This window comes from Sphaeramia orbicularis, chromosome 24 (genome assembly GCF_902148855.1).
Source record: "Sphaeramia orbicularis chromosome 24, fSphaOr1.1, whole genome shotgun sequence".
Lineage (NCBI taxonomy): Eukaryota > Metazoa > Chordata > Actinopteri > Kurtiformes > Apogonidae > Sphaeramia > Sphaeramia orbicularis.
This window is the reverse complement of record NC_043979.1, coordinates 1931306-1943955: the sequence shown is the minus strand read 5'-3', so window position 1 is coordinate 1943955 and position 12650 is coordinate 1931306. Positions and strand designations below refer to the sequence as shown.

General features: G+C 44.8%; 1 pseudogene; it reads left to right on the top strand.

Annotated features, from left to right (window-relative positions):
• The first annotated feature begins 628 nt into the window (after positions 1-628).
• The window catches only part of LOC115415543 (phospholipase DDHD1-like), a 36915-nt pseudogene continuing 24893 nt past the window's right edge, over positions 629-12650 (top strand).

Sequence of the window (12650 nt, the reverse complement as noted above, 5' to 3'; positions counted from 1 at the left end):
GTCCAGCTGAGTGGACATTTTTGCAACTTCATGAAAATTAGGTTCATAACATTTTTTATTATTATTATTACTAGAGCTGCAACTGATTAATCGACTAGGTGCTTGAAGTCAATGCAAAAAGTCCTGATTTGATTAATCGACTTGAATTGATAGAAGGGAGATATTCTATTGCAGTTTTCCCGAATTGAAGCTTCTTTGTGCATCACAATAAGCGTCCGTGTGAAACACAACAGCAGAACCAATGTTTAACAGCAGAGAAATGAAGGAAACAAAGCTTTGAGTCAGGAGAACTGTGGATGAATGATTTTTTTGGATCACTTTGAGTCGATTAATCAGTTGCAGCTCTACTTATTACTATTTTTTTAATGCAATTTTAACTTTCTTTTTTTTTTCATCTTTCATAATACATTTTTCAATCACCTTGTTTTTTTCATATTTAAAGAAAAATGAAAACACTCAGGGAACAAAATCTTGATTAAGGTTCTCATAATTCGTGCATGAAAGGGTTAATACCATCTGACAAACAGCTCCTATTTGCTCTCGTGTGCTTCTGCCGTGTCTGTGCTTTTGAACAGGAACTGCCGGAAGTCGCTCTTATTGTCGTAAACTTGACTGTGGCTGAAGCGGCTCCATCCTTAGCTCGCGCTCATCACTCATTATTCCAACTGTCTCCAGGACAACCGGACATGGACCGGTCCGTACCCAGGCTGGAGCCCGGCCCGGTTAGAGGCGCATAAGCGGGTATTTACAGCCGGTACCGGTGCGGTTGGGAGGTTGGGTCCGGGGGAAGGGCTGTCCGCATCCAGATGTTGTACAGCCGGGAACACAAATCCTGAATGTGACCTAAATGCGTGCCAGTCCGGGGATCGGATCTGGGTTTCGGGTCCGGTGTGTGTTGGGTCTGATCCGTCCCGTGCAGAACCATGAGCAGTATGAGGGCTCCGGGCACCCTCCGCCAGCACAGCTCCGACAATAACTCGGTCAGCAGCAGTGAATGGGACATGGCCAACGACGTGTTTGTGACCGCCTTCGACGACAACCCGCTGGGAGACGGCGTCCCCGTGGACCGGGACCGGGAGCTTCCGCTCCTCCGGGCGGACTCGCACCGCCTGGCCCAGGATGACATGATGCTGGGCCTGCCTCCGGACCAGTACTCGGGCTCTTCGTATCTGGACATTGACCCGAACTACACCGAAAGTGACGGGAACGTCACCGCCAAGAAGCGGATCCGGTCCAACAGCTCCCGGCACCGGGGGGAGATCGTCACGGAGCTGGGACCGGAGGAGGTCCGCTGGTTCTACAAGGAGGACAAGCGGACCTGGAAGCCGTTCGTCGGACACGACTCCTTAAAGATCGAGCTGGTGTACCGGAGGTTCTGTGAGCTGAACCCCGACAAGGTCAAACACCCCACGGAGCCCACCGAGGCGGAGGGCAGGGAGCCGGCCCGGGCCGAAGAGGGCCAGCCGGACAGGGGCACGGAGCCGGCGGAGGAGGAGCCCCGGGAGCCGGAGGAGCTGAGCCTGGCCGTGGAGGCGGTGTGTGTCCGGGGGGGGCTCTACGAGGTGGACATCAGGGAGAAGGAGTGCTACCCCGTGTACTGGAACCGTGAGTACCGGCTCTGGTTCGGATGGGTTTGGGCCAGACTCAGAACCGGGGCCATCTGGACCCATAATCCCTGTCAAGGGTGTCAAACATGCGGTCCGCGGCCCAAAACCGGTCCGCCAAAGGGTCCGGTCCGGCCCGTGGGATGAATTGATGAAAAAATAAAGGAATGTCCGCACAACCTGTGAGCGCCACAGAATTTATGAAACAAAGTCATGACGTTTCAGGCTGAGCCCTTCAGACCCCTCAGGCTGGTTTATGCTTGAACGTGATCTGCGGAAAATAGTCGTGGGGAGTCTGCATGAGAGTACGCGTGGTGCGTTTATACTCTGCGTGGCATCTATTCCCAAACTGCAGGGGGCAGTGTGCCACAAATGCACGTCTATCACAGTAAAAAAACTAGAGAAGAAGAAAATGATCAATAAACTTACCTTCTCCAGAGGGACATTTCTGTCTGTTTCTCTGTGTTTAATAAAATTCCAGATCCAGCTCAACTCTTTCAGAATCTGTGGGACGTTTGTTCTCCCCCCTGGGTCTCCACTTCTCCCTTTGGCGGTTGTTTTTGTCTTCACATATCTGTCCTGAATGTTTTTCCAGGTTTTTTTTGCCCATTCCTCCTCTTTGCCGACTGTAGCTGCAGTTTCCGTCCGTGAATCATTCCCCACTCGGCTGTGGCGGTGGTCCTGGTGGTCCCACTCATCCCAGTGCCTGTACTTCTGCACTTCTACCATCAGGAGCTCCTGAATGTCGGCCATTTTGTCCACGCGTGTCTTACAAGTTTTCTGAGGTGTGTGACACGGAAAGTTTTCGCTTGAGATGAGCCGCGTGAAGGGGCGTGGCTGTGAAAATGACATCAATTGACCGTGTGAAGCCACGGTAAGCATAAAGCAGCCTTTAGTCTGATGAAGGGCCCGAAACGTCACGACTTCGTTTAATAAATTCTTTGGGAGCTCACAGGTTGTGCGGACATTCCTTCATTTTTTCATCAGTTTTTTGGGGATCCTGCACACCTCTCATTTTTTGGATGTGCCTGTCGATCACCTCTTCATGAGTTTATTAAATACAAAAATGACACTGAAGATATTGAAAATTAATGCAGTCAAAATAGTTTTAGTTCAGGTTCCACATACAGACCAGTCCAACCTAAAGTGGGTCAGAGCACTGAAATACTATCATAATAACCTATTAATAATGAAAACCACAAATGTTCAGTTTTTTTAGTGTAAAAAAAAGTAGAATTACATGAAAATGTTTATATTCATAAACTATCCTTTCATGAAAAAGTGAATAATTTGAACAAAATATGAACAACCTGAAATGTCTTAAGAGAAGTAATACTGAGTTCCAGTCCAGCTGTAACTGGTGTTCTTCCATCCTTCTACTGGTGTAAATGTACTGGAATGTTCAGTCAAACCTGGGACTTCCACCCGTGAACTCGTACTAGATCCATGTTCTCCCAGTTCTGAGTTCTGACGTCACGTACCAATGGCACCCCCCATGGATGTGGTGTTTATGCAGATTGTTTATTAAAGCAGCGTATTGCTCTGACATTATTTATCTGCAAATGTTCTGCATAATCAGCAGCTGCTCTAGCATTAGCTAGTTTTCAGTCCAGTGAGTGACAGAATAAATTAAAACCAAATCTGAATCCAAATATACAAAGAACATCAAAGGTAGAACAGCTTCTCTTGCCTTTTGCACCATTTTTCCTCCTCTGTTTCCCTCAAATAAGCAAAGAACAAACACCTTTAGCGATAGAAATGATTGTAAATAAACATAACATACGGTCCACCATGTTGGTTTGTTCACATCTAACTCCCACAATTCCTTGCGCTCAGGCAGTTTGGGTAACTTGCCTGGAACGTTAAAAAGTCAGGAGTCGTGGTTTGAAGTCGTGACTTATGGGCTCAAAAACCGAACTGGAATGCAGCATAAGGCCCAATCCCACTTCACCCCTTAGCCCCTCCCCCTTACCTCTATCACTTGCCCCTCCCCCTTTAAACCCAGTTCTAAGGGGTAGTGGTGTACTCATTCCTCTCTGAAATGGTCCAACCCTTCCAGACCTGTTCCATCCTCAGTCATCGATGTCACTATAAACAGATGTTGGAACTTTGTTTGTGGCAGTGTTCTCCATGTGGTCAACAGCTGGAACCGTCTCTGTTCCATGGGCTTTGGTCATCTGTTTACCACTTTCAACTATAAACCGCACAAATGCGATCTATAACACATTGAGACACCATTAAACGGACGATCAAATGGTTAAGTTGTTTACAAAGAAAAGTTGACCTCCGTCTTGCCGATGATTCAAACAGAATTATGGCAGACTTCTCCTGCCCCTCTGTTTGTAGTGTGGTCCTGGAAAGTCTCCGTTTGGAGGGTCAAACAGCCCTCCCCCTTAGCCCCTCCTCTCCGACTCATCGAGAACTGGGACACCCCTACCCCTTAACATTAATGTGCAAAATGGAGGGGAGGGGCCGAGGGGTGAACTGGGATTGGGCCTTAGAGTCATTTTAACAACATTCTGTTTGTTACTAAATGTTTTGTGTGTATTTGTAATTGTAATGTAAGTTCAAATGCACGTGTGTAAATGATAAACTGAGGCAGAATATTATTAAAAGTGCAGTTGTTTTTCTTACGACATTTCAGGTTGTTCATGTTATCCAGATTTTTAAGGATACTTTGTAGATGTAAACATTTTCATAATGTAATTGTGCTTTTTTCACTGTTATTATTCTACTGGTTCTGACTAGGGATGTAAACAATTAATCGACTAACGATTAATTATCGATAAGAATTTGCTAGATTAAATTATTAATTGTCAGTTAATTGCCCTTGTCCACCTGTCCACACCTGTCTGAAGGCTGCCGGTTTGTCCGCGCTGCAGCGCCGCAGCTGGGATAGCTGGTCATTGAACCGGATCATGGCATTGATGAGTTAGAATGTGTTTATGGACATGGTGGACCAAACACAGACCGACCGTCTGTTTGTGGGAGCGGTGCACCCCCGAATAAATACACGCACAAATACGGGGTCGGTATCAGAGCGTTTTCCTGGAGGCTGGTCTAGTCTACAGTCAGTGAGACAGAAGTTCAAACATCCTCCAGGTTCCTGATCCAGGACACAGAGATGTTGAGCATTTCTGAAGCTTCAGGAGGAAAAGATAAAAGAGGGAAAAGTTTCACTTTCACTTCTGCAGGGGCACAGATTGCACCGTACCCCCATAGTGACGCACGCATGTGCGCGGTTACCAACCAACACGCACCCATCCCTCAGCCGTACTGCGCGCGTGCGAGCACCCCCCCGACGAAAAACACGCGTGTGCACCCCTCCATTACACACCACCACATCACATCAGTTCTACAACACTGATTCACCACATCCAAAAGGGTTAAAGGTGGACATTTGGGTCTTTAAGGGTTAAAGGTGGACATTTGGGTGTTTAAGGGTTAAAGGTGGACGTTTGGGTGTTTAAGGGTTAAAGGTGGACGTTTGGGTCTGTAAGGGTTAAAGGTGGACGTTTGGGTGTTTAAGGGTTAAAGGTGGACATTTGGGTCTTTAAGGGTTAAAGGTGGACATTTGGGTGTTTAAGGGTTAAAGGTGGACGTTTGGGTGTTTAAGGGTTAAAGGTGGACATTTGGGTCTGTAAGGGTTAAAGGTGGACGTTTGGGTGTTTAAGGGTTAAAGGTGGACGTTTGGGTGTTTAAGGGTTAAAGGTGGACATTTGGGTCTTTAAGGGTTAAAGGTGGACATTTGGGTGTTTAAGGGTTAAAGGTGGACGTTTGGGTCTGTAAGGGTTAAAGGTGGACGTTTGGGTGTTTAAGGGTTAAAGGTGGACGTTTGGGTCTGTAAGGGTTAAAGGTGGACGTTTGGGTCTGTAAGGGTTAAAGGTGGACGTTTGGGTGTTTAAGGGTTAAAGGTGGACATTTGGGTCTTTAAGGGTTAAAGGTGGACGTTTGGGTCTGTAAGGGTTAAAGGTGGACGTTTGGGTCTGTAAGGGTTAAAGGTGGACGTTTGGGTGTTTAAGGGTTAAAGGTGGACGTTTGGGTCTTTAAGGGTCAAAGGTGGACGTTTGGGTCTGTAAGGGTTAAAGGTGGACGTTTGGGTGTTTAACGGTTAAAGGTGGACGTTTGGGTGTTTAAGGGTCAAAGGTGGACGTTTGGGTGTTTAAGGGTTAAAGGTGGACGTTTGGGTGTTTAAGGGTTAAAGGTGGACGTTTGGGTCTGTAAGGGTTAAAGGTGGATGTTTGAGTGTTTAAGGGTTAAAGGTGGACTTTTGGGTCTTTAAGGGTTAAAGGTGGACGTTTGGGTCTGTAAGGGTTAAAGGTGGACGTTTGGGTGTTTAAGGGTTAAAGGTGGACGTTTGGGTGTGTAAGGGTTAAAGGTGGACCTTTGGGTCTGTAAGGGTTAAAGGTGGACGTTTGGGTGTTTAAGGGTTAAAGGTGGACCTTTGGGTCTGTAAGGGTTAAAGGTGGACGTTTGGGTGTTTAAGGGTTAAAGGTGGACGTTTGGGTCTTTAAGGGTTAAAGGTGGACGTTTGGGTCTTTAAGGGTTAAAGGTGGACGTTTGGGTCTGTAAGGGTTAAAGGTGGACGTTTGGGTCTGTAAGGGTTAAAGGTGGACGTTTGGGTCTTTAAGGGTTAAAGGTGGACGTTTGGGTCTTTAAGGGTTAAAGGTGGACGTTTGGGTCTTTAAGGGTTAAAGGTGGACGTTTGGGTCTTTAAGGGTTAAAGGTGGAAGTTTGGGTCTTTAAGGGTTAAAGGTGGACGTTTGGGTCTTTAAGGGTTAAAGGTGGACGTTTGGGTCTGTAAGGGTTAAAGGTGGACGTTTGGGTGTTTAAGGGTTAAAGGTGGACGTTTGGGTCTGTAAGGGTTAAAGGTGGACGTTTGGGTCTTTAAGGGTTAAAGGTGGACGTTTGGGTCTGTAAGGGTTAAAGGTGGACGTTTGGGTGTTTAAGGGTTAAAGGTGGACCTTTGGGTCTGTAAGGGTTAAAGGTGGACGTTTGGGTGTTTAAGGGTTAAAGGTGGACGTTTGGGTCTTTAAGGGTTAAAGGTGGACGTTTGGGTCTTTAAGGGTTAAAGGTAGACTTTTGGGTCTTTATGGGTTAAAGGTGGACGTTTGGGTGTTTCAGGGTTAAAGGTGGACGTTTGGGTGTTTAAGGGTTAAAGGTGGACATTTGGGTCTTTAAGGGTTAAAGGTGGACGTTTGGGTCTGTAAGGGTTAAAGGTGGACGTTTGGGTCTGTAAGGGTTAAAGGTGGACGTTTGGGTGTTTAAGGGTTAAAGGTGGACGTTTGGGTCTGTAAGGGTTAAAGGTGGACGTTTGGGTCTTTAAGGGTTAAAGGTAGACTTTTGGGTCTTTAAGGGTTAAAGGTGGACGTTTGGGTGTTTAAGGGTTAAAGGTGGACGTTTGGGTGTTTAAGGGTTAAAGGTGGACCTTTGGGTGTTTAAGGGTTAAAGGTGGACGTTTGGGTCTGTAAGGGTTAAAGGTAGACTTTTGGGTCTTTAAGGGTTAAAGGTGGACGTTTGGGTGTTTAAGGGTTAAAGGTGGACATTTGGGTGTTTAAGGGTTAAAGGTGGACGTTTGGGTGTTTAAGGGTTAAAGGTGGACCTTTGGGTCTTTAAGGGTTAAAGGTGGACGTTTGGGTCTGTAAGGGTTAAAGGTGGACGTTTGGGTCTGTAAGGGTTGATGTATTTTGTAAACATGGCCTGATCTGATGCTCCTCAGAACAAGATCGCATCCCTGTGATGAGGGGTCAGTGGTTCATCGATGGAACGTGGCTTCCACTGGAGGAGGATGAGAGTGACCTCATTGAGGTGGAACACCTGGCATGTTTCCGGGGGCAACAGATGAGGGACACCTACGAGATGGAGACAGTGACCACTGTTGTGGACAGCAAAGACGGTAAGGAGTGAGTTCTACAGGGTGTCCAAAAAAAAAATTACACATTTTGAAAAATTACCCCCAGTTCCACATTTGATCATTTTTGGGATTTTCTTTTCTGGACATCGGTACGTAGAGGATTGGTGGATATTTGTCCAAATTTACAGACCCAGGTTTTCATGCAGGAGTGAGCAGGGGACAATTGCACAATCCAAGTTTAAACTGGTTTGTGTGAAGTAGCGGTGGGATTTAAATCCAATCAAAGTTCACGGGGGGGGCCAATGGGCATCCATCTTGTTTTCCACAAAATTGCCAGGTTACAGCACTAACACTCTGGCCACCATGACAGTTTCATTTCTTTCCCCATGGCAGCTGTTCCTGCCTTTCAAAGGTAATTCAACTTGTTTAGGACTGAAAATGTCACTGAGGACAGGACAAGTTAGGGTTACCTTAACCCCAGATAGATCCCCTTTGGCCCCTCCCATGACCTTTGATTGGATTTAAATCCCACCACTACTTCAACACAAACCAGTTTTAACTTGGACTGTGTAATTGTCCCGTGTTCACTCATGCATGAAAGCCTGGGTCTGTACATTTGGACAAATATCCACCAATCCCCAACCTTCCGACATCCAGAAAAGAAAATTCCAAAAATTACCAAATGTGGAACTGGGGATAATTTTTCAAAATGTATAGTTTTTTTGATGCACCCTGTAGAGTTAATTATTACACATGTGTAGATTAATTGTATTGTATTATGGGTGTTTCTCTGAAACTGGTCCTAAAACAGGACAGAGGGGTTAAACATTCAAACCAGGTGGAGATGAATATTATGAAGCAGGTTTGGAAGCACTTCGGCTCTGTTTTACAAATAAATATTCGGTATACTGAGATAAAAGAGAAACTTTTTTTTTTTTTTTTTTTAGATAAAACACATTTTACATAAATCCGCGTGTAACACAGACACCAGGTTTCTATAATGAACTCCTCCATCATTTTCTGTCATTTTTTTTTTTCAAATCCCCACACTATTACACAAGACAAATCCACAGACAACTCAATCATATCAGAGTTTTCCCTTAAATTCAGACTAGTCAATATTCCAACAGTGCACTGATGATTCTGCAGCAGTGATTACCACGACGGAACCAAGGAACAGGACACGAAAATTACACACTACTATTGTTTTGAATTTTTAAATTCTCTCGCAGGTGCATTTTGGGAATCGGAGGAAATATTCAAGGCAGAGTGTTTCACAAAAATGACCGCTGTTGTAAAATCACTGTTGATTTATTAGTGTTTAAATGTTCAGGTTCCGCATGTAACACCAGTGGACACGATGGGTTCTACACCAAACTAGAATGAGACTGAGAGTCATGAAAAACCCACACCCAAAATTGGGTTAGTTATGTTTTTATATTTTCATCCTGGCACACGTCAATAAAATCATGAAAAAATGTACAACTTCTGAATTCTGACCTAAAACAAATTGTGAAAAGCAATATGACCTGTAACCCTGTAAAGTCTGGACCATTAAATCAGGGGTCAGCAACCCTGGTCCTAGAGAGCCACTATCCTGCATGTTTTAGATGTACCCCTCTTCCCACACGCCTGATTCAAATGATAAGCCTATCATCCAGCTCTGCAGAAGCCTGATAATGACCATCAGGTGTGCTGGACCAGGGCTGCAGACCCCTGCATTAAATCATTGACAGAAAATTCCAGTTCTTTGAAACTGGAGCCTTTATTAGTCCTTCTGAACAACCAAAAAAAAAGTATTTTTCAAATATCAGTTTCCATGTATGAGTCTCAATTTTGTATCATATTTGATGCATCAGGTCTCAATGCTCAAATATTATTATTTTTGAACAAACAAAAACATATATAACACAATCATATCTAATACATTGTTAATTCCTTTTCTAAATAGTCCCAGTTCTTCCTCCTTCCTCATTAATGTCAGTCTTGTAGTGTCACTGGAAAGGCCTCTGGTGAATGAACTCCTCCCCCTGGTGGAGTGTCTGTATACTGCATGTATCCAATTGTATACATCAGGTTTTTCAAGAAAACAAATGTCACTCTGATCATGTAGAGGGCTTCAAAACTCATGGATCAAACATGATACGTTCGGTGTTATAGGGTTAATAACATGAAGTACAAACTGTGCATAATCTGCTCACCTGGATACCTGAAGGTTCTGAAGTCATGTGTCCTCTGCACATCAGAGTCCAACATGTGTGTGGTAAGGCTTCCATTCCCTGCAGTGGTTCTCACACACACACACACGCACACACACACACACACACACACACACACACAGGGAAGGGGAAGTTAATTATGTCTGAAATCGTGTCATTGACAGTTAATTACTGTGTGATTCTGTCACAGCCATCCACAGTCTGAAGCTGAGCCGGAGCCACGTGGACTGGCACAGCGTGGACGAGGTCTACCTGTACAGCGACGCCACCACCTCCAAGATCGCACGCACCGTCACGCAGAAACTCGGCTTCTCTAAAGGTACGAGAATAGACGACTCGGGCACAAAGACCAGGCTTTATTACATGTGGGACTGGTACAGTCAGAGCACTAGTGAATGTATGGGACCACTAACCTGTTTTCTAAAAAGAACACCTGTGTGATACAGCAAAAGGTTCCATATTAAACAGTATTGATAATTAGCAGGAAAAAAAACTCTATTTATTTCAAGTTTAAAGGCTGATTTTTGCCTCTGAGTACGACGGCGTATTTAGGCCACATATAAAAAAAAAACACTTGTCACTATGAGAATAAAGTCATAAAATATTGAGATAGAACCCGTATTTTTATGAGAATAAAGTCAAATACAAAAAGAGTCCTAATGGGCTCTATGCACACCCCCACTACTTCTTGAACTTCAGGTGGCGCCTTTATTTCCTGTCTTTCATTATTGGACACACTGATTAATCCAGGTGTGTCTGCTACTTCTAGTTGTGACTACTGATTAATCAGACACACCTGGATTAATCAGTGTGTCCAATAATAAAATACAGGAAATAAAGGAGCCACCTGAAGGTCAGGAAGTAGTGGAGCTGTGCATAGAGTCCATTTTATGAGAATGAAGTTGTAATAGTTTTAGAATAATATCTTATTTTGAGAATAAAACCATAATATTACGAGAATAACGTCATTTAAAAACAGGTGGGAAAAATATCAGAATTTCCGAGAATAAAGTCATGCCCACTGGTACAGGTGCTGGTTCTGCTTTAATTTGGGGTTTACGCTCAAAGGCCAAATACTGAGCCTATTAGCCCCGCCCACCATCAACGCATTAGCATTAGTTGAAGGACTTTGAAGACAGCTCACACACGTTTGGGTTTGTTTCATACTGTTTCATACATTTAATACTATGGCTTTATTCTTGAAATATTCTGACTTTAATCTCGTAATAACAAGTGTTTTTATTTTTCTATGTGGCACTAATACACCATCGTACACCATCGTACGACAGTTAACATCTGCTCGTTTCAGCTCAAACCTCTGTGACCAATAGATGGGACCAATAGAACAATAATCTATAACTAGCTCGTTGACCCATGTGGATCCACGCGTTCTAGATGTGGTCGTTTTTATGCTGTTGTGTATTCGTGCTGCATTTGTCCAGCAGTCACTGCCAAAGCGTTGTGAGTACAGCGACGTGATTGTAAGGATTTTGTATTCAAAATAACTAATAGCTCCAAAATATTGGTCTTATTAACTTATCGTTTACACTAGTCTGTTCACTGACCAAAAGTACATAAGTATGACAAACTGTAGCAGTCAGATCTGTACGGAGTTAGTGTGATTTGTGTGTATACATACACATGCACACACACACACACACACACACACTTATATTGATATTATATCGATAATGAAAACTCAAAACTTTTCTCAATATTTTAGAGTGAAAAATGTACAATTACACTATGAAAATGTTTACATCTACAAAGTATCCATTCAAATTCAAACCGACTCCTTAGGTGGGCTGGTTTTGGCCCACAGGCCGTATGTTTGCCCCCCCCCCCCCCCCCCATTCTAACATGTTGGTTGTCTCTGCAGCCTCCAGCAGTGGGACCCGCCTCCATCGGGGCTACGTGGAGGAGGCGGCACCTGAGGACACGCCTCCTGAAACCACCCACATAGTCTTTGTGGTGCATGGCATTGGCCAGAAGATGGACCAGGGCCGCATTATTAGGAACACCAGCATGTGAGCGCACAGCAGGTCATAGGTGGACACATGGGTTCGCAGGCATTCTGGGTAATAACGACTGGATTTGTTGACTTGGTTTGTGGACAGGATGAGAGACGCTGCCAGGAAGATGGAGGAGAAGCACTTCTCCAACCGCTCAACCGAGCATGTGGAGTTCCTTCCAGTGGAGTGGAGGTCCAAGCTGGCCCTGGATGGAGGTCTGAGCATCTGAACCCACAAAACCCAGCGCATGTCACATGACCTACACCACCCACACATGTCACATGACCTACACCACCAACACATGTCACATGACCTATACCACCAACACATGTCACATGACCTGCACCACCACACATGTCACATGACCTATACCACCAACACATGTCACATGACCTGCACCACCACACATGTCACATGACCTGCACCACCAACACATGTCACATGACCTACACCACCAACACATGTCACATGACCTATACCACCAACACATGTCACATGACCTGCACCACCCACACACGTCACACGACCTACACCACCCACACATGTCACATGACCTGCACCACCCACACATGTCACATGACCTGCACCACCAACACATGTCACATGACCTGCACCACCAACACATGTCACATGACCTGCACCACCAACACACGTCACACGACCTACACCACCCACACATGTCACATGACCTGCACCACCAACACATGTCACATGACCTGCACCACCAACACATGTCACATGACCTGCACCACCAACACATGACCTAGACTGGAGTGGGTTAGTCCCTCTAACTCAGCGGTTCTCAAACGTTTTACAGTGGAGTATCCCTGAAATAGACTTTTTTAGCCAAGTCCCCCCTACTGATGCTTTAGCATTTTTGAAAGATTTACAAAACTTTGTAAACAAACAACATATATTTAACTGTAATATATAACAAATAACACATTTTTTAAAGTAAATT